This window comes from Ursus arctos, unplaced genomic scaffold, assembly GCF_023065955.2.
Source record: "Ursus arctos isolate Adak ecotype North America unplaced genomic scaffold, UrsArc2.0 scaffold_10, whole genome shotgun sequence".
In the NCBI taxonomy this organism is placed as follows: domain Eukaryota; kingdom Metazoa; phylum Chordata; class Mammalia; order Carnivora; family Ursidae; genus Ursus; species Ursus arctos.
In genome coordinates this window covers 12,488,179-12,508,369 of record NW_026622764.1, presented here as the reverse complement: position 1 = coordinate 12,508,369, position 20,191 = coordinate 12,488,179, and the positions used below count along the sequence as shown (strand labels likewise).

Sequence of the window (20,191 nt, the reverse complement as noted above, 5' to 3'; positions counted from 1 at the left end):
TTTGGTAGCATAGAGAACCAGGCATTGGAAACCAGCCCTTTGTGACTGGACTGGCTTATCGCAGAGAACAGCCTTGTGTTTTCGAGACGTGCACTTTCCCCAGTAACGGAAGATGCTCCAGAAAAGGGAGAGGCCCCTGTCATCCCCGGATATAGTGGCGGGCTCGCATCATTTCCACTGCGGGTGTACAGGTGTTTCAGGTGTTGGGAGCCAGTGCCCGGGAGGGGAAGGGCCAGGCTTTGGCATTCCTGTGGCCGCCCCTCTCCTGTTGCGGGGTGCCTTCCATTGAAAGGCGGGCTCTCCAACCCTGGCTGTTGAATGGGAAGGCATAGGTCAGCTTCTTTTTCTGGCTTTTTAATGGGTAGGGTTTCTGCTGCGGCCTCCGTTTCCGCCAGGTTACCCCGTTAACCACTTCCACATGTCCAGAAAGATCAGAGTCCGACGGTTTCCATTCAGATCACTCGAAATACTGACTTCACCAGGGTTTTTAAGCCAAATGCTGCCTTTGTTTTTAATCAAGAAGCCCCCCGGAAGATGTTTAAGTGGAGAAGCTGGCTTTTTTAGGCTGCCCTTGTCCCGGTTTAAGGCAGTTAAAAATGTGTTGCCAAGTGGATACTCTAAGCAAAAGTGGGCACTTGATGGATATGAAATATGGTGCTCTCGGCTTTTGATATTTGTGAAATAAGCCAGGGAGCATCGAGTGCAACGTGACAGAAACTGAGTGCGCGCTCAGCCCTGGCTGTGAACCCAGCTCACGCCGGCAGTTTTCTTATTTTAAACGGGGGGATGGAACTACTAGACAAATGGTAGGATTGGCAAATAAATGAGGTGGGAATTCATCATTTGCACTGAATTAATTTCATGTGTAAAATTGTCATATTTGTGCATACATTTTCAAACAAAGGAGCCACGGGCCAAACTAGATTGCCTTTAACTCTATTATGACAGTATTTCTTACCGCAAGAGCGACATCGTGCCGCACACAGACTTTGGCTTCCTGTCAAGGTATCTTGTAAAAGAAGACTTACAAATCCAGGACTGGGTGAGTTTCGTTTTTTGTTCTCATCCGGTTAACTCAGGATCTAGTATATGCCTGGCACATAGCACTCCCTTCGGAAATCCTTGCAGTGACTAAGTAAACCTCGTTTTTGGTGTCCTTTCCAGGTAGTGTTTAAAGTTTTTTAAGGTTGCTCTTCTGGGAATTTGAAAATTTGATATTTGATTTTGTTTTTGCTTTGTTCTCATTTAACAATTTAAATTGCCCTTTAGGGGGCCTGGGTGGCCCCTTTGGTTAGGCGTCTACCTTCGGCTTGGATCATGATCCCGGGTCCTGGGATTGAACCCCACGATGGGCTCCCTGCTCAGTGGGAAGTCTGCTTTTCCCTCTCTCTGCCCCTCACCCGTGCTCATGCTCTCTCTTGCACTCTCTCAAATAAATAAAATCTTTAAAAAAAAATTAACCTTTAATGCCGGATAATATTGTAAAAAGATACAGTCTCATTAAAAAGTAAAACTTAGACCTAAAAGCATGAAGTAGAAGGTGGACCTTGTCAGAGAAGCTGGCTTCTGGGAGAATTTTCCTTCTTCCTGGCATATATTTTCTAGAAGTTTTGTTAATGAGCATCTGTTGGTGGTAACCTCCGTGTTTATATGCCTTTAAATATCTTTGTTCTGGGTGTGCAGTTCTGGATAGCTGTTGTATTAATCAGCTGTCTTCTGGTTCCATTGTTGCTGCTGCAATGTCAGGTGTCAGGTTGATTGTTTTTTGTGAGTAGTTTGTCTTTTCTCTCTGGCTCCTTTTTTTTTTTTTTTTTTTTTTTTAAGTAGCCTCCACGCCCAGCGTGGAGCCCAGTGTGGGGCTTGAACTCGGGACCCTGAGATCAAGACCTGACCTGAGATCGGGTCAGATGTTTAACCGACTGAGCCATCCAGGCGCCCCTCTCTCTGGCTGCTTTTAAGGTTCTTTGGTGTTCTACAGTTTCACTATGTCGAGGTGCAATTTCTTTTCTCCTTGACTTCGATTCCCCTGTCCTTTTCTCCTCTTGTTCGTCCCGTCCCCCTTCCCCCTACTCACCCCTCTCTACTCCTCCCTCCCATCCTCTTTCTATCACCCAGTGGCCATTCAGGGTCTGGGTGTGCCATCATGTGTCTGCGCCTTCACCTTTGGTCACCCTGGTCCTTTGGTTTGAGCTATCACGCATGAAGCTGTGTGAACAGTAGTGAACAAGTCTTCGTGTAAAGATCTGTTTTTAATTTTGTCGCTGGGCCTTATAATAAGTAATATGTTTAACTTTAGAAGAAGCTACAGTCCCAAGTGTTTGTACCATTTTACATTCCCCAGTGACATCTGAGCTTTCCAGTTACTGTAATCCCCAGCAACGCTGGAAATTGTCCGTCTTTGTCATTTTAGCCATTCTGGTGAATGTGTCCCGGTGACTCATTGTGGTTTAATTGTATATTTCCCTGATGGCTAATGATCGCTTTTCATGTGCTTATTGGCCATTTATGTATTTTCTTTTGTCTATTAAGTCTTTTGTCTTTTCAGTTTTTTTGTCTGATCGTTTTACACAGCTTTTGAGTATAAACTGCACATCCTTAATGTCGTCTTATTTTATAGTTGTGGAGATTCTTTCTATACCCCGGGTACAAGTTCTTTGTTAGATCTGTGTATTGTGAATATTTTCATCAGTCTGTTTTTTTAACCTTTTTATTTTTTGATGGTATCTTTTGAAAAGCAAAAGTTATTAGGAAAACATTGTACATGATCTAATTATTGAACTTATTAAAGGCCAGGGAATTTATTCAACTTTGGAAAAATAACACATTTTTATGTGTAAGGCTTAGGCTAGTATTGCTCTTTTCAAGAGGTTGGCCTCCATTTATGTTGAGGGTGTTGGAGCAGTTTTGTTCTTTCTTAACGAAAACTGAGTTGAAGAGACTTAAACTTGAAAAGAGAAAATACCAGCTTATTTTGAAAATCTGAGGAAACAAGTGTTTAAGATTATGATCAAATAAATAGATTTCCAGAATTCAAAGTTGAGTGGTATTTGTTCAGAAGGATTATGGGAAAGAAATATTTTTGAAATCAGTACAAAAATGGAGTCTTGGTTAGTAAAAGCAAGATATAACGTTTTACATTTTACTTATTTTTTTTATTTCTTTCTTAAGATTTATTTATTTATTTGAGGGAGAGAGGGGAGCGGTGGGGGGAGGAAGAAGGAGAGAGAATCTCCAGTACACTTACCGCTGAGAGCAGAGCCCCACGCGGGACCTGATTCCATGACCCCGAGATCATGACCTGAGCTGAAACCAAGAGTCGGATGCCCAACCGACTGAGCCACCCAGCTGCCTCAAGAAATAACATGTTAAGAGGAGCGACATTTGTAGGTAGTTATGAAAGGGTTTTAGTTCTTCTATTTTCGCAGGAATTATATCTTGTGTTTTCTCCTTATTTTCTGAACCAGATAGCAAGCATTGTTCAGTCAGGAAGTATATTTTCCTTGTTTTTGTTTTTCCTCCTCAGAGAAGGTAAATAAATATTGGTTCTTCTGAATTAAAATGTGTGCAGTGAACACCCCATGACATTTGAGAATATGGGAGGTAGAGGGTGGTATCAGGGATGGAGAGAGTTGGGAGGGTAGACACTGGAACCACACAGATCTGCCCATCCATGTTTCTGATGTTGGGCAGGTTACTGGTGCTCTTTCCCCAAAATCTGAAGGGAACCTTTAAGAGTACATTTATCTTAACACGGTGCATTGTCTGGCTAACAGTTTAAGCCATCAAACATTCAGTTGCCTCAGGGAGTAGTAAGGGGCTCCTAGATTGGTGTCTCAGCTCACAGTATCGTCAAGGACCCAGGTTCTTTCTGTCTTTCCACCCCGTCATCCCAGCATGTTGCTTTTCATACTTGGGCTTGTTGCCTAGTGGGTAATTAGGCTGCCGCCGCCTAATTAGCTATTATGACTAATGGCTGCTGCAGCTTCATCCTCTTACATATCTGGTTGTTGTCCGGTCAGTCATGGCACAGTCTTCTTCAGGTTCCTTACGTCATCAAGCCGGATCCTTCCCAGAAGTCTGCAACATCTGGAAGGTCTGGGAAGGGATTTCTGTGCTCTTAAGAAGAGACCCAAGGACTAGACTGACTGTGATGCCTGGAGCCACAGCAGCTATGCTGTGATCAGCCTTGGGATGAAGGCAAGAGGATGATTGAGCTGAAAGATGGAACCGCAGTCCCTGTGGGTGTCATGAGTCATTGATCTTCCTGCACCTGGAGCTTAGTGTTCTAAAGAATAGTAAATTTTGCACACTAAATAATATAAACCTGGACTTCATGTGCTACATAATAATTACATAAATAATAATCTTGGCTGATACGTTAATTGGAAGACTTTATCTTCTGCCATTATCTCTCAGAAAGCATGTTTCTCCCTATTAATCATGTGGAAAGTGATTTAGTGGTCCTACCATCTCTGTGAGAGATGAACTGTTTTTACGGGCTTTAGTATTTGATATTGTGTGTAAATGTTGTAACTAAATCAACATGAATTTTACCTTCCTTCTTAAGGTGGCCTTGTAAGACATCTGTTTGGAATTGATCGTTTGGCAGTTTGGATTACAGGAAATACTTGAGCATACTATTTTATTTCTTTAAGAAAAAATGATGGCGGTACCTGCATTTTTGTCTACCTAGAATGGCATTTACCTGCACGTTTAATATTGCTCAGGAGATTTTTGAGGACATTATTAACATCATCCTTTATAATCCTATCAGAGCTTTTGGTTCTCTGGCATCAGATCTTGCTATTAGTGGAGTGAGCTACTTGAAAATGTCAGGATTTGGGTAAGCCAGGGGTTTACCAGATTAAAACATCAGACACAAATGTTTGTAAGGAAAAGTGAAATGATTTCATAATAACCTTAATATTAAGCAAATCAGTTGAATGTAAAATAGCCAGGTGAATGGAGTGCAGACTATGGAGCAATAATATTTGTCTATTTTCATTTAATTGATACGACTTAAAAAGAAGCCTCATCATCTCCACTCCCCCTACTCCTCCGTTACCATCGCGGTGGCCAACTGACTAGGGTAATTTGCATATTCACTGCTGTTCTATTTTTACTCTAGTTTATGTAAGGGCCTTATCAAGTCAACAGATATTTATGAACATTTCTTGAATATACTAGTTACCATTGATGCCACAAAATAAGGCTCAGTCCTTGCTCTCAGAGTATGGCATCCAGGGTGGATGGGAGAAGTGTCTAGGTGATTACAATCAAAGATGAAATATGACAGTAACTTTGCAAAAGGTAATAATGGTGGAAGTGTTCAGGATAGTAAGACTGGATTCTGATGGGAAGAAGTGGCATTCGAGCTGAGCTTTAATTAAAGAAGTATGTTTTTGTGTATTTATTTTAGTGTTCACATTGTACTGTTTTATTTTTTTTAAGATTTATTTATTTTAGAGAGAGACAGAGCATGTGTGCAAATGGGGGGAGGGGCAGAGGGAGAGAGAATCTCAAGCAGACTCCCCGCTGAGTGTAGAGCCCGATATGGGGCTTGATCTCACCTCTGTGATCATGACCTGAGCTGAAATCAAGAGTGAGCTGCCATGGTGCCCTTTGTAGTGTGTTACTGTAACAGGACTAGGAAACTATTCACCGATAAAAGTCAAAATCCCTTGTAATCCTGCCATTCAAAGATTATGAAAATTAAAAATTGGTTTATTTCCATTTGACTTTGGCAATATTTGGTATATTTGAAGTATTTTTTAAAACTTTTTTAAAAATTTAATTTATTTGTCAGAGAGAGAGAGCACAAGCAGGGGGTGAGGCAAGCAGAGGGAGAAGCAGGCTCCCCGCCGAGCAGGGAGCCCCATGTGGGACTCGATCCCAGAACCCTGGAATCATGACCTGAGCCGAAGGCGGCACTTAACTGACTGAGCCACCCAGGCACCCCCTATTTGAAGTATTTTTATTTATACATGCAAATATAGATTTTTCAGAAATTGAGAGAATGATGTGTGCACTTTCAGAAGCCACCTTTTCCCCCTTTCGCATTGTCTGAGTGTTTTCCGTATTGAGTTTTCTTTGAGATGAAAACGTTGAGTGCCTTCGTGGGATTACCTTCGTGGTTCTACGTGATGTAACTACCATTGCCCTTTCTCGGTCATTTTTTTGCTTGTGGTATTTTGCCGCAATGACCATATGTACATTTATGGTAGGAAGGTTCCTAGGCCTCTTTCGTTGCAAGGGACAGACGCCCAGCTTGAGCCCCAGGATGCAGGATAGGGGTATGTCTTCGTTTTCAGTACCGGCCTCAGAAAGGGCACGGGTGACTGGGTGTCAAGCATAGAGACCCACATCCAGAGTCACCTCCGTGGGGTTGCCCTCCTCGTGGCCTGACTGTGTTTGTTGCCGGGCATCACTTTCACTTTCTGGGTTACCCCCCCCCCCCCCCCGGCATCTCGAGCAGGACAGTTTGGTGGTGGTGGTGGTGGAGGTGCAGGGGAGGGCGATAACATCCATGGCTCCCGCCTTAAAGAAGTCCTTCAGTCATCCTGGCAATTCATCACACTTTCGAGCGTTTTCAGTTCCCCTGGGAGACGTGCTCAGCCTGCCCCCACTCTGATGAAGTGTGGGGTCACCTAGTGGAATGTGAACCTCCACCCTCACCTCCCAGGGGAGGACTCTTGTGTAGGCTACGTGAGGGACCACTCTTGGGGGGGGGTTGTCTGGGGGAGGGGGAGAGGGAGACATGAGATGGTGCCCAGACCGCATGAGCCTTTCCAGATGGATTGATAGGCAAAATTAGGGAGTGGGGGGAAAACCTTTCTGGGGGAGGGACCAGCAGGGAAGGGAATGGCAGAAATGGAAGGGCAAGGCCTCTCTGCCCCACTTCCTCCCAGGGCTGTGCAAAGCTCCGCAAGTTGACTGTCCCCTAAACGTTGATGTCTGGGCTCCAAGAGCAGCGGCTCTAACCTAACGATCCCTTACGGGGGGTGTTGCAAGTGCCTTGTCACTTGTTATATATTATCCCCATGAGGATGTTCCTTGTACTCCAACGCACTATCCAGAGCGGGGAAAGGAGGGTAGAGCTTGCTCGGAGCGTGTGTATTCCATAACTGGCCTGCGTCTGAGGTTGAGAAAGGCCCGAAGTGGAGCCAGGAGCCCTGCAGGAGGCTGGAACGGGAGGTGTGCCTGCCGCTTTATTTTCTTCTGACTTGGGGGGAATTTTTACCTGCCTGCTTTTCCCTGCTGTTGGTCGAAAGCATGTAAGAAGCGAAGGTGCTGGTGCTTCATCCCCCGTCATCAGCCCCCAGCAAAGCATTCATAACACATCCAAGGCTTGCCTGTTTTTCAAAGTCCCAATTAAAGCAGTGACTTTCTGAATTCCATTGGCACACCTTCTGGAAAAGTGCACCCAGAGGAGCGTGGAGCGCCTACAGGAAGGGCAGAGGGTGTGTGGCGGGGGTACCGATGGGCATAACTGGTTCCATATAGATGTATAAGAAGTTTTTCCCTGATGTGTGAATCTTACCCTTTTCACCAGTTAGTTCCTGGAGATCAGGGGCCACGTGTCCAACTTCCTTTTTTTTCTTCCAGGTCTTTAAAAAAGAGCCTGTCTTTGACAGATGAAAGGAAATCTTATCATAGGATCATAGGCGGCCGGGAAATCACAACTCTTTAAATTCTTAATGTCTTCACAAGTTACAAAGAATAAAAGCGATCTTACTTTTAACAAAGATCTGTCGAGCATCTTTCATAAGGTAGGTGCTATTCTTGGCATTCACACCAGTGAACAAAATAGACCCCCCAAAAATCCTTGTCTTCATGGGGACCATATATATATTTTTTGTCCAAATGGAGACATTTTTGATACTGCAAGGAGGTGTGGACTGCTTGGGACACCAAGCAAGAGGTGGCTGGTTGGATGGTCACCCTCGTGCTTGAGAGCATCTCATTTTCTCAGAGGCCATCAGATGCCTTTGGGACAGTCTGGGGACAGATCCAGCTAATCCCTGGCGTAAGGGGGGAACCTCACCATATACCCACCCAGCAAACATTTATTGGGACCCTGTGTGGTTTTATCTGTGTTCTTCTAAAAGGTCTTTTGCTCCGAGGCAAGAATGTTTGTAAGGACAAAAAGCAGGGGCCAGGGGATTTGTCCTCAGCTGTAGCGGAAAATAATGAATGGTAACCGTTTGAAAGAAGGTAGACTCCTAAGATACAAATCACAGATTCTGAATACCTTGCTTGTAAAAGTCCTTGCGGTCAGCGTTTTTTAAAGATTTGGAAATCGAGAGGGACCTGGGCCCTGAGGGTGATTGAAGAAAGGCTATATTTCTTCTTAAGGGAAAAAGGAATTGAAATTGCTTCAAAAGGAAATATGCATCTATTTTTTTAAAACTCAAGATTGAGTAAAAGTGACTCCCCCCCCCCCCCCTCCGCATACAGTTCTGTGAGTTTCACCACATGCACCGATGTGTGTGGACAATACCACACTCAGGACATGGAACCGTGTCAAACAGCTCAGAACATTCCCGCATGTTGCCCCTTTGTAGTCACTGTCCTGCTTCTCCAGCCTCTGTTGACACTGGTCTTTGCTCCGTCACTGTTGTTGGGACTTTTCCAGAACAATGTATAAATGGAATCGTAGAGCATGTAATCTCTTGAGACTTTTCACTCGGTGTAATGTCTTTGAGGGTCTTCTGAGCTGTTGGGAGCTGTACTTTCACTTCTGTTGCTGTATCGTATTCTGCTGTGTGGGTGTACCAGAGTTTGTGTGGCCATTCACTCGCTGAAGGATATTCGGGTCGTTCCCAGTTGGGGACAGTTATGAATACAGTGGCTATAAGTGTACATCTACTCTCAACTTCGATGGATAGGTTTTTTTTTTTTTTTAAAGATTTTTTAAAGATCTGTTTGTTAAGAGACAGAGCAAGCGAGAGCAGAGGGAGGGGCAGAGGGAGAGGGAAAGAGAGAATCCAAAGCAGACTCTGCACTGAGTGTGGAGCCCGAGGTGGGGCTCGATCCCACGACACTGAGATCATGACCTGAGTTGAAACCAAGAGTTGGATACTCAGCGGACTGAGCCACCCAGGTGCCCTTCATGCATAGTTTTGATGTGGATGTAGGTTTCAATTCTCATGGGGAAATGCCCAGAAGTGGAATCCTCACCAGCACTTCATATTGTGAACGTTTTAAATTTTAGCCGTTGTAATGGGGTATAGCGGTAACTCAGCATGGTTATGTTTATTTTGTTAAACAAAACGTGCTAAAAACACACCTTTAAAAGAAACGACTAAACAGTTTCCTGGACGACACAGCACAGACTTAATGAACTCTGTCAGCTGCCCGTTTTGTGAAGGAATAGAACCCAAAAGAACCATCGTGCATATAAAATCCGAGTCCCAGAGTGTCATAGTACCAGCAAGTAGATGCAAGGTGTCCGTCCTGGTGGTGCTCATCTCAGAGAACTGATAGGATGTATAGCTTTGATCTCTGTAACGATTTTGTTCATTCTCTGTATGAATATACAGTGATAATAAAAAAAACCAAAATTACAGAAGCTTCTGAAAGGCAGTGTAGCTATGGAGAAAAGAATATAGGCTTCAGGGCATGTATTAATTATCTATTGCTGCATGACAAATTATTCCCAAAGTAAGTGACTCAAACCAATGGTAAATATTAATTGTTTAGCAGAGTTTCTTGGGTCAGGACCTTGGGAACGGCTTAGTTTCTGTCAACATGTTTGCAGTAAAGATGTCAGCTGGGGCCGCATGGTCTGTTTCCGAGGACCCCCACAGGCTCTCCTTGGGCAGGATGCTTGAGTGTCCTCACAAGATGGCGGCTAGCTTCTCTCACAGTGAGTGACTTATGAGGAGGCCAAGGTGGATGTTGCCATGACTTTTATGAGCTAGGTTTGGAGTCATACACTCATTCCACAGTCGTTTTGGTCACCCAGGCCAGCTGTGAGTCAGAGGGAGGGGAACTACACAAAGGTTTGGTTGCACAGAGTCCAGTGTGGGGTTAAATCCCATGATCCTGAGATCATGACATGAGCCAAAATCAAGAGTTGGACGTTCAACCGACTGAGCCACTCAGGGGCTCCCCCCCTATTTTCCCCCTTAACAACATTTTTTTTTGGTCTAGCTTACTCTATTATAAGAATACAGTTTATAACATAACTTACAAAATATGTGATAATTGACTATTTGTGTTATTGGTAAGGCTTCCAGTCAACAGTAGGTGATTAGTAGTTAAGTTTTTGGGGAGTCAAAAATTATACATGGATTTTTGCCTGTTAGGGGAGTCAGTGCCTCTAACTTTGTGTGTTCATCAGTCAACTGTATATAAAAAGGGACTGCCCGGTGATTTATAAAGAGCTCATGACATGGTAGGTATTATTTGTATTATTAAACTATGAAGCTTTACATCTTAACTGTGTAGAACATATCAACAAAGACAAACACATTCAGTAATAATAACTTTGTTTTTAGCAAAGGTGTTGGTCACAGCTGCTTTCACTTTTATTTTCGATGTATGTTTATTTAAAAAAAAATTTTTTTTGAAGATTTTAAGTAATCTCTACCCCCGGTGTGGGGCACGAACTCACAACCTCGAGATCCAGAGTTGCACACTCCACCGACTAAGCCAGCCGTCACCCCCTGTTTTCTATGGATGTTAAACATTTTTTTTTTCCTTTCCTTTTTTTCCAGTTACTATGAAGTAGCGAACACCAGATTCATCATCTGGTCTTGTCTGATTTGTTTGTAGTGATGCCCCCAGTGAGAAATACGTTACTAGAGGTCCGTGTACGCGCTGTCAGCACTCCGAGACCTTTGTGATGAGTTTCGGGCTGTCCGGAGAGCAGGTGTGAAGGATCAGTTCGTTACATCTCTGCCTCCATAGGGTGTTTAGAGAATGCTTACTGGTAAACGTAATTTAAAAATGCATAAATCCACACCCGTCGACTTTAGTGGAACAGTCCGGAAAGCTCTCCTGTTCAAAGTGATCATGATGTGGGATAACTCTAGCTGTTTGGCTGTCACTAAAGAAGAATGTGGCTGAACGAAATCTGGTGTCTTGGCCTCATTTTCTGTCCCCATGTCCTATATTCCGCCCTCCCCCTGAGTGGCCCCTAAAACCAGCCCCAGGAGCCCTCCTGTCTCACAGCCTCCCATCTCCACACCTGCTGATTCTTCAGCTTGGAAGGTAAGGAAGGGCTTTCTACTAGTTCTCGCCTCCGATGTCCACCCCACTCCTGCCCACCTCCTTCTAGAAGCCTTTCTACGGCTTCAGTCTCCTCCTGGGGGTTTACTGGACCCTGTTTCTACAGTGTGTTTTCTCTCTTGGCCACTCGTTTTACTTATGAGAGCACTCACTTTTATTGAGCACTTCTGTGTCTCAGGCTGAGCTCTTCAGGTCTACAGGTTCAGTTAATCCTCCCAACTGCCCTGATTTGTAATCCCCATTTTATATAAGAGGAAACTGAGGCACAGAGCGCTTAAATGACTTGCTGCAGGTCATACAGCTTACAATTGGCAGAGGCCAGGGAGAAGCTTGGGCAGTGTCTCTCCACGTACCAAGAGCCCCTTCTACTGAAGTATTTTATGCCGTCTGCATTCCCAGTGCCTGGTGAAGTGCCGGGAGCGTGGGAGGGGCTCAATAAATATTTGTTGATGCTTAACTCTCTTCAAAAGTAAACTTTGTGACAGATAATTTCGTACATTTCTTTGTAAAATATAGTCCCTCCTCCTGGCCTTTTGCAGGATGTTGAGGTTCTGGGTTTATTTTTTTTGCTATGACCTTCCTGCGTCTGGTCACCTACCTGTTCTTTTGTTTTTGTTTTTTAAGATTTTATTCATTTATTTAAAGGTTGGGGGAGGGGCAGAGGGAGAAGCAGATCGGGGCTCGATCCCAGGACCCCGGGATCATGACCTGAGCTTAAGGCAGATGCTTAACTGACTGAGCCACCCAGGCGCCCCTCTTCTTTTGTGATTATACACGTGGTTTGCTACTTAAGAGATGAGCACGTTTGTGTAAAGTTCTATGTAAGATCTATATATTTATGTGTATTGAGAAAAGGGTTTTACCCATGCTTTTCTTTGGATGGGAATAATAGGAGTGGTCTTTATTTTTTCCTTTGAACTTTTCTGTGCTTTCTAAATTTCCTGTACTGAATTTTTATTGCTTTTATAATTATCCAGTCTTGTTATTTAAAACGAGAAAAGTGAACTATGTTTCAGAGACTCAAGAAAAGGAGAAACCTTCTAAGATAGTTTTCTGCCCGTTAAGCAGAGCCTGCTCACGTACGTAAACTGTCGTGTGAGACGCACTTCGGGCTTTGCAGGTCGTTCCCTGCTGTATTATTGAAACCATCCGCTTGAAGATTGTTTCCTTCTTCCTGGTGTTTCCAGGGCACACAACAAAGGCATAGAGGTCCTCATAATACTTGGGTGAGAGGTGGTCTTCTATGGGAGATGGTGATTGAAAGGTGGTTCTTTATTTGTGGTGTGGAAGTTCAAGGTTGCGTGGGGTCTGTGGTCCAGCTTGTGGGATGCTTTTGATTTGGAGGTAGAATAATTCATAAGGATGAACTCAGACACTAGACTTCGAGAGTCTGAGAACAGTGATGAAAATTATCCCAAGGTCACATCCGTAAATCCGAGTCAGCTGGGACAGTTGCTTCTCCCAGGCTCGCAGGTAAATTAGCAAGGACTAAAGGGGATCAGAAGCTGTCCTGGGGGTTGGATTCCTTTTATTTAAAGATGGCCATGCTTTGCTGTAGGAAGAAAAACTCTTGAGAAACTCAGAGGTGGTTTTGTCTTCTAGCCGTACCAGGCTGTTTGGGTATCACCTACCCTGAGCAGCCCATGGGGTGGGCACTGTTCCAGGTCTCCATCCCCGCCCCTCCCCCACCCTCTTCCCCCAGCTGACCGGGTGCTGGGATGGCTCTTCAGTTCTGAAGATGGAAAGGACAAGAAAAGTTTGTCTTTGGGGTCATCATAGGGAAACCGCAATAACCCGTCAAGCCCATTTCCTGGATATACTTCAAAGCCTAGCGCACGGGCTACTAACACCTAGGAAGCACGTTCTGGCTTCTCCTTGGAATCCGGGTACTTGGTGTGAGGCTGTAGGATTGCCAGTTTCCTCCTGGGTCCTGTGCTGGGCCGTGTGCTTGGCACTTCGCATTTATTTTTACTTGGTCATTTATTCAATGAGGAAGGAATCATCTCCATTTTACAGAAGAGGATACTAGGACAGAAATTACGGGGTAACATGCCCAAGGTCACACAGCTAGCTAATAGGTAAGATCAGGTTTTCCTAGAGCCCATACTCTTCTTCGTGGCTCAGATTGGGATCATCCCACAGCTACAACCGAAACCCCCAGAACTGCTGTCAGGGGAGATGGGTCCTGCAAGTTCACGGTCAAGTCCTGCCTTTATTTTAAAATTATGTTGTGTGGTTCACTGTGAATTCTTTGAATTACTTTTGCTTTTTAAAGAGAGTCACTAAAAGTGATTCTCTTCATGACGGGGCTGTTTTGACACCCCCCTTCAATTTTGTGCCCAAGCCGAGTGCCTCCCTTGCCTCTCCCTGGTCCCAAGGAGCAGGCCCTTGTGCAGACAGCGTGGTGACAGCCTCATCGGCCAGTGGAGGATTTCCTCCTCCTTCCCAGCATTGTAATAACCATTTTTTTTTCCTTCAAGGAATTTTGGGGATTGAGTCACAGTCGTAAAGACCAATCTTGGTTTCCCCTTTGAAGACACCACTCTGCTTCTGACAGACACAGGTGTCACACCGCGGGTTACTGACAAACCCAGGTCTGACGCCCGCCCGTGGGCGTCACCATGGCCCGGTGGTCTCTAGCGGGGTGCACAGGTTTGGGGGGAGTTCGGCTTTTCAACTGGAGCCATGTGATAAAGGAGCTGAGAACTAAGGCTTTCCCCGAAGACTGATGCCAGCCCCCTGGCAGGCGCCGCTTTTGGCCTGGGCCGGGCCTCTGGGTCCGTGGGGCTGCGGCGTGGGCCACACTGCTCCGTCTCCCTGGGGTGTCTGCGGAAGGGCTTGGGTAGCCCGGCTGTCCTCAGTGGATCACAAGGCTAGCCTCATGCATTTCACATGGGAATTGGCTGTGTTTCACGGAGTGTGTTTTTTTCTTTATTTTTTTTTAAATAAAGCATTTAAAAATAACCTTGTTTCTTGTGCATGTGCCTTTTTTAAATTGCAAAAGTAATAGGGTCATGGTAGACACCAAGAAGGAAAGAAAAGTAGTCTGGCAAAACACACACCGGTTGCTTTCTTCTTGATTTTTGCTTTATATTTATTTTTGCCTTAATTAAAAAAAAAACACAACTTTTTAGAGCAGTCTTAGGTTCACAGCAAAATGGAACAGAAAGTATGGAGGCTTCCTATATACACACACCCCTTCCTTGTCCCCCAGCCCCCCATGATCCACATCTAGCATTTTCCTTAATGTTTCATTTTGTTCAGATTTATAATATAGTATACATGTTTTATGAATTTCTTCCCCCTCCCCCACAGTCTTGCTTCAGTAATTCTTAAATTAATGTGATTATGGTGAAAGGTCTGGTGAGGTCATTTCCTGTTGACCTTTCCTCTGAGGAATGCAGCTGAGCTTACAGTGGGGAGGGGGTGGTCCCCAGACGACTTGCTCTTGGAATATTTATCATGTGGAGATTTCCCAGAATGTGCTTAGAAGAATTTAGGGGCTATGAAGACTCTGCCCTTCCTGTCTCTTTTATCCGTGGGGTTTTTTTTCTCAGTGGTGTTTGGGGGAGGGGGTCTGGGATCTACTTTCCATTAGTAATGTTTAGCCTTCCTCATGAGTTGGAAAATAGAACTGTAGCAGGAGCGTTTCCAGAACAGTCTCGAGTGTTAAAGGAAACACCTAACTGAAGGATGCTTCTGGCAATTAGTACTCGTGTGGGGCATGCCTGTCTGCCAGCTTGGGGGCTGCACCGTGGGGCAGGGTTTCCAAGAGGGGCGTGAGCGAGAACTGGGGAAAGGTTTGCCTTCTCAGTGAAGTGTGCTGGGAAAAAAGTGCCTTTGCCTAGTGAACCTGTAGACGCTGGCTTATTTTATTCACGTCCGTGTAGCTGCTGCCCAGCACGGGCCATGGCCTCGTTGTCAGTGGTCGTCAGACTGAATGAAGGAACTGAGAGACCCTTTGGAGCTTCTTGGTAAAATCACCCTCAGCCTCTCAAACCTGAGCCGACTGATGGCACCTGCCGTTTGGCCCATGTTGTCTGGAAAAGCCTTGAATTTATAGTCACAGATGGATGGCAGATCTAAATTTATTCATCACCCTGGCCCTCGGACACTGTTTATCTACTCTAGAGCACCCGTCTGGTACCTTCTGGATTTCATTTCAGTCGCTGCCATGCATGGGCCCGGTTGGTCTCTTGTGAGGTTAGAGAATCCTTCACAATGTTTTATGAATGGCTGAGGCCGCCTTTCAAATCCAGAGCTTTGAGAGCCGAAAAATGCTCATTTAGGGAAAGAAAAAACTTGGGGACCATGATATCCTACTCTAGTGGCCTATAAATTGAATCCTTCTGACCAGCTCTCTTTAGATGGCTTCTGTGTAAATTGCTGGGTTGCTTGACTCCAAGAAATGCTGTTGGCACCAACACCAGTCTTAACTTTGAGTGAACGTTGTCCCTGTGAGCAGTTAAGAGTATGGGGGGGCGGGGGGAAGGACCTGGACATTGGCGTATGGGTATTTTGCCTCGGTTAATGTTGGGTCGATCTGCAGGCCGGGAGGGACTGTGGAACATCTGGCCTCTGTTTATCTGACACCCCCTGGGCAGCGTTTTGGGGGGGGGGGGCTCTTGTTTTGAGAATGAAGAAAAGGGCATTTTAATTCGAGACTGAAGGAGCCAGAAAGTCTGGGGTGTTCTTGGTGGGTTTATGCTGAAAGTCTCTCAGTTCTTCCTGATGGAATCTCTTGAATCTTTTGATTTGTATTTGATGACACAACAGAGAGGCACATCTGCGCCCGCTTCATATGCGTTTCTGTCTCCTGCTGGGAATCCAACCGTGGCGTTATTCATCTGTTAGAGCGCTGAGATTTTTGTTCAGTGTGGAACAAGCTCATCCCCTTCATTGTTGGAAGAGTTCGACAGCCTTCTTCCTGGCGGCTCTTCTAGCTCCCTCCTCTGTGACCGCACGTGTATTTTTGCGTGAGGGAGGTTTCTCTCTGTCTCTCCGACATAGAGCCGGTCTGGTCGGCCACGGGGTTCAGCAGTTGGGGCTGCCCAAAGCGAAATGATGTGATTTTTGCTAATCCTCGCATTTATCTTCAAAATACTATGAGGTTCCGTTTGATTTAAAATTCTTCTTTTGCTTCGGTCTATTTTTGAGTTTGTGATATCTTTAAAAAATCGTAAAATTTTACTGTAATTTAGCAGTTGTGAGGGTATTAAAGGAGATGTTTTCTGAGAAACTGTGTGTGTGTTTTAAGATTTTCTTATATGAGAAAGAGCATAAGTGGGATAAGGGACAGAGGGAGAAGCAGGCTCCCCACTAAGCAGGGAGCCCAGTGTGGGGCTTGATCCCAGGACCCTGGGATCACGACCTGAGCCGAAGATGTCTTCAGACACTTAACTGACTGAGCCACCCTGGTGCCCCTGAGAAACAACGTTTTAAGACGAATTGTAACAGTTATAAAGAGGTACCCAGAGCACACCACTCTGCACATGGCCCAACGTGCCTTGGTTTTAAATCCCAGTAATTCAGAGTTTGCGGTGGTCTGAACTCTGTCAGGCTGAAGTTTGTTTTAACAGAATGCTATGGAAAAAAAAAGTTTATTAAGCAAATAGGGATAATAAAGTTACATGGAGAAAGGTGATTCCCTTTGAGAGAAGAGACTTTCCAACACTTGGGAAAGAATCACTCATGATTCTTACTATTAAACCTGGTAGGACCTTTATGTGATAATCTCCCATCATTTAAGAGCATAACATTGAGAAATATTTTATACGTTGACCTTTAACACAAATGGTAGCATATACTCTATGCTGTCTTGTATCTTCTTCTTTTCACTTAATACACTCTGAAGATTGTCCCAGATTAATACGGACAGATTGCTGTCGTGTTTTTATTGGCTCATCATAGCCATTTTATAGGGGTACCTTCAGTTATCTGCAGCGTTCCCCTGTTGATAGACATTTAGGTGGTTTCAGAGATTTTGGTCTTATAAACAGTGCTGGAATGAGGATCCTTGATGTCTCTTTGTGAGTGTATCTGAAATACAAATTCCTAGAAGTGGGACGTGTGTCAAAGAGGTACGTGTTTTCCGTATAGATAGAGATGGCCATATTGCCCTCCCAAGAATTTCTACCCACCTGTTCACTTTACTAACTCTTATGTAGTGCTTACCATGTGCTGAGAACTATTATTATTATTAATAATACTAACAAATATTAACTTGTTTAATCCTCAGAGCGACCCTTAGAGGTACTATCATGATCACAGTTTTAAAGATGGGGAGAACTGAGGCCACAGAGCTGATGTAACCCCCACAAGGGCCACATGCAGTTAGTGGAGAGGGAGGATTTGAACCCAGGCAGTCTGGATCCAGAGTCCCCTCTTAATCGTGGTGCTTAACTGCCTGTTACAGTGAGGAACTACAGTGATGTCAAATGCTTACTTTTTTCCTAATCTGACCAGTGAAATGTCAGGCTTTCTTAACTGCCATTTGGCATTTTTCTTATTCATAGTTGAGGTTGGACATATTTTCACATGTAGACAAGCCATTTGGATTTTCTTGGCCATCTCTCCAGTACTTGTTTCTGCCTTTGCACATTTTTCTCTTAGGTTGCAAGTATATTTCTTGTGACTTGCTGGAGTTTTTTTGCATACGGAGAAAATTAGCCCTTCGTCAAATGTGTTTCAAATGCTTTGTCCTACTTGGTAGTTTCCTTGTAGTGTCTGGGATGTAGGTTATGTTTAGAGAGATCTTCCTCAATCTGAGCATTTTTAAAAGTCTCATATTTTCTTCTAGAGCTTTATGGTTTTTTCAAAAAATTTATATTGGTTTGAAGAGTAACATAGGATCCACCTTTATTTTTTTCTAATAACTGTCCGTGGTAATAACATGCAGCTGTACAGGAATGAAAACCAAACTCCCAGTAGATTAGCGTTTGAGGGGTCGTGCTATTGTAATAGATTCTGCTGTGACTGTTGACAACTGAGCCGTGCAGTTAGCCGTATGGCTCACGTTTATAACATGGCTTTTTTTTTCCCCTTTGTGCCCAGTTTTGCTTTCCTTGGAGTTAATAATTATCTAGCGTTTCCTTTGCTTCATTTTCCTGTACTTAACCTAAATTATTTCAAAACTCCCATCTCTTACCCTAAGTCCCTTTATGAGTATTCAAATTTATCAGATGCTCAGAAAGTCTAGGTTTTATCCTCATGACATTTGTCTGGAAGTCTTCGGAGCTGCTGGGGTCTGGGCTAGGTTGTTTTTGGCCTGGTCAGCACCCTTTAGTGTCTCCCATGGTTATCCCAGGCACCCTTCTGTCTCTAACACTAGATGTAGGCTCTGTGGCCCAGTGAGCATCAGGGATCTCTCCTGGGAGTACCCCTTGCTTCTCTTCCTGAAATCTGTTTCTTGGAGCCTATCTTATTCTGTTTCCATGTTTTCTCTGTCATTTCGGTGGAGCCCCTCCTTCAGTGTGTGGGGACCTGTGCGCTGGGAGCAGCTCTGAAAACAGGATGATGAGGTGGAAGGCTCTTTAGGAAATAGTTAAAGCTTCCGGGTTCTCTCTCTACTTCCTCCTGGGACAGTGAGTTAGCTCTCTGAGCCCCTACCTCACCCATGTTTCTCCTTCCCTCCCCCTCCCAGTGTGTCTATAGTACTGTGTTTGGTGAACTCAGTACTTGGTGTACACAGTACAATCACTGTGTGGAGTGTTCACTGCTGAGCCAGATTCTTTCTTTTGACTGCTTTCTTCAAAAACTTTTTTTTTCCTGGAGATAATTCACTTCTTAAAAACTTGCTTGATTTTCTATGTACCTATTGCTAATTTCTTCCAAATAATTTCAACAGATCCGTCAATTTTCTTTCAACTAATTTTTACCAAACTCTGAGCACATCTTATAACCATTCAGCTTCCCCATCTTTTTTCCCCCAACGTGCACCACTGTCTGTAACACCCCCATCGTCTGACCTCTGTCTGAATGGGTTGTACTTTAGACCTTGCACACAGCCATCATTCAGAGGCTTTCCTTCACTGTTTTCCTTTCCTGGACCCACTCTTTCCTGGATTCTATATCCTTTAGTTTCATAGTTTACTGCATTGTTTGATAGAATACAAACTCCAGTAGCTTTCCCAGGAAGGTGCAGGGAGCTAAATTTCTTTAGAATTTTTGCATGGAAAAATGCCTTTAATGTATGCTTAGATTTGCTTGATAATTTTACTGCACGTGGAATTAAAAATTGAAAATATGATCCTTGAAATTTTGAAGACATTGCTCCCTTGTCATCTAGTATACTTTGTATGTGATTTATTTTCTTTCTCTTTCTCTCTGAAACATTTTAGAATCTTCACCGAATTTTTCATATTTTGAAACTTCACAGTATTTGACATATATCTCAGTGGGTCCTTTTAAAATTACTTTTGCTGGGCATTTGCTTTTCTTTTTAGTTTGGAGACATTTGTCTATCAGTCTGGAACATTTCTTGAATTAAAAAAAATAGTTTCTTTTAATTCTCTCTTCTAACTTCTATTATTTGAGGATTAGGCCTTATGGATTCCCTACCTATCTTTTTAAATTTCCATCTGGTTTTTTTTTTTTTTTTTTTTTTTTTTGCTCTACTTTCCATGAAATATCTTTAGAGTAACCTTTCAACTAACTATAGAAACAAAAATTTCAGTTATCCATATTATTAATTTCCAAGAGCTGCTGGCCTGTTTTTATAGCATCTCTCCCTATATTTTGAGACATGATGTTCTCTCTGGGGATCTTAATTCTAGATGTAAAAACATTTTCCTCTGTTCCCTGTAGTGGCTGCATTTTTCAGAAGGCTTTTTTCTTCCTCTGCATTTTGGTCCAGACTTCCATTTTGTAAGCTTTCCTTAAATGTTTGCTGATCCTTGGCTGTTTATTGAGAGCAAGCATTAAGAGTAAGGTACAGAAAATCAGATGTGAACCTCTG

At 43.9% G+C, this 20,191-nt stretch overlaps 1 protein-coding gene across 4 annotated transcripts in view; it reads left to right on the top strand.

Moving 5' to 3' along the window:
- FARP1 (FERM, ARH/RhoGEF and pleckstrin domain protein 1) overlaps positions 1-20,191 on the top strand; it is a 267,311-nt gene that overhangs the window by 3,715 nt on the left and 243,405 nt on the right. Inside the window, exon 2 of one of the 4 annotated variants that reach the window (XM_026493503.4) lies at positions 7,606-7,769. The exons of the other annotated variants lie outside the window; for them this stretch is intronic. The gene's annotated coding sequence lies outside the window, so the exon portion shown is untranslated. The remainder of the gene's footprint in view (positions 1-7,605; positions 7,770-20,191) is intronic. 4 annotated transcript variants of the gene reach the window in all.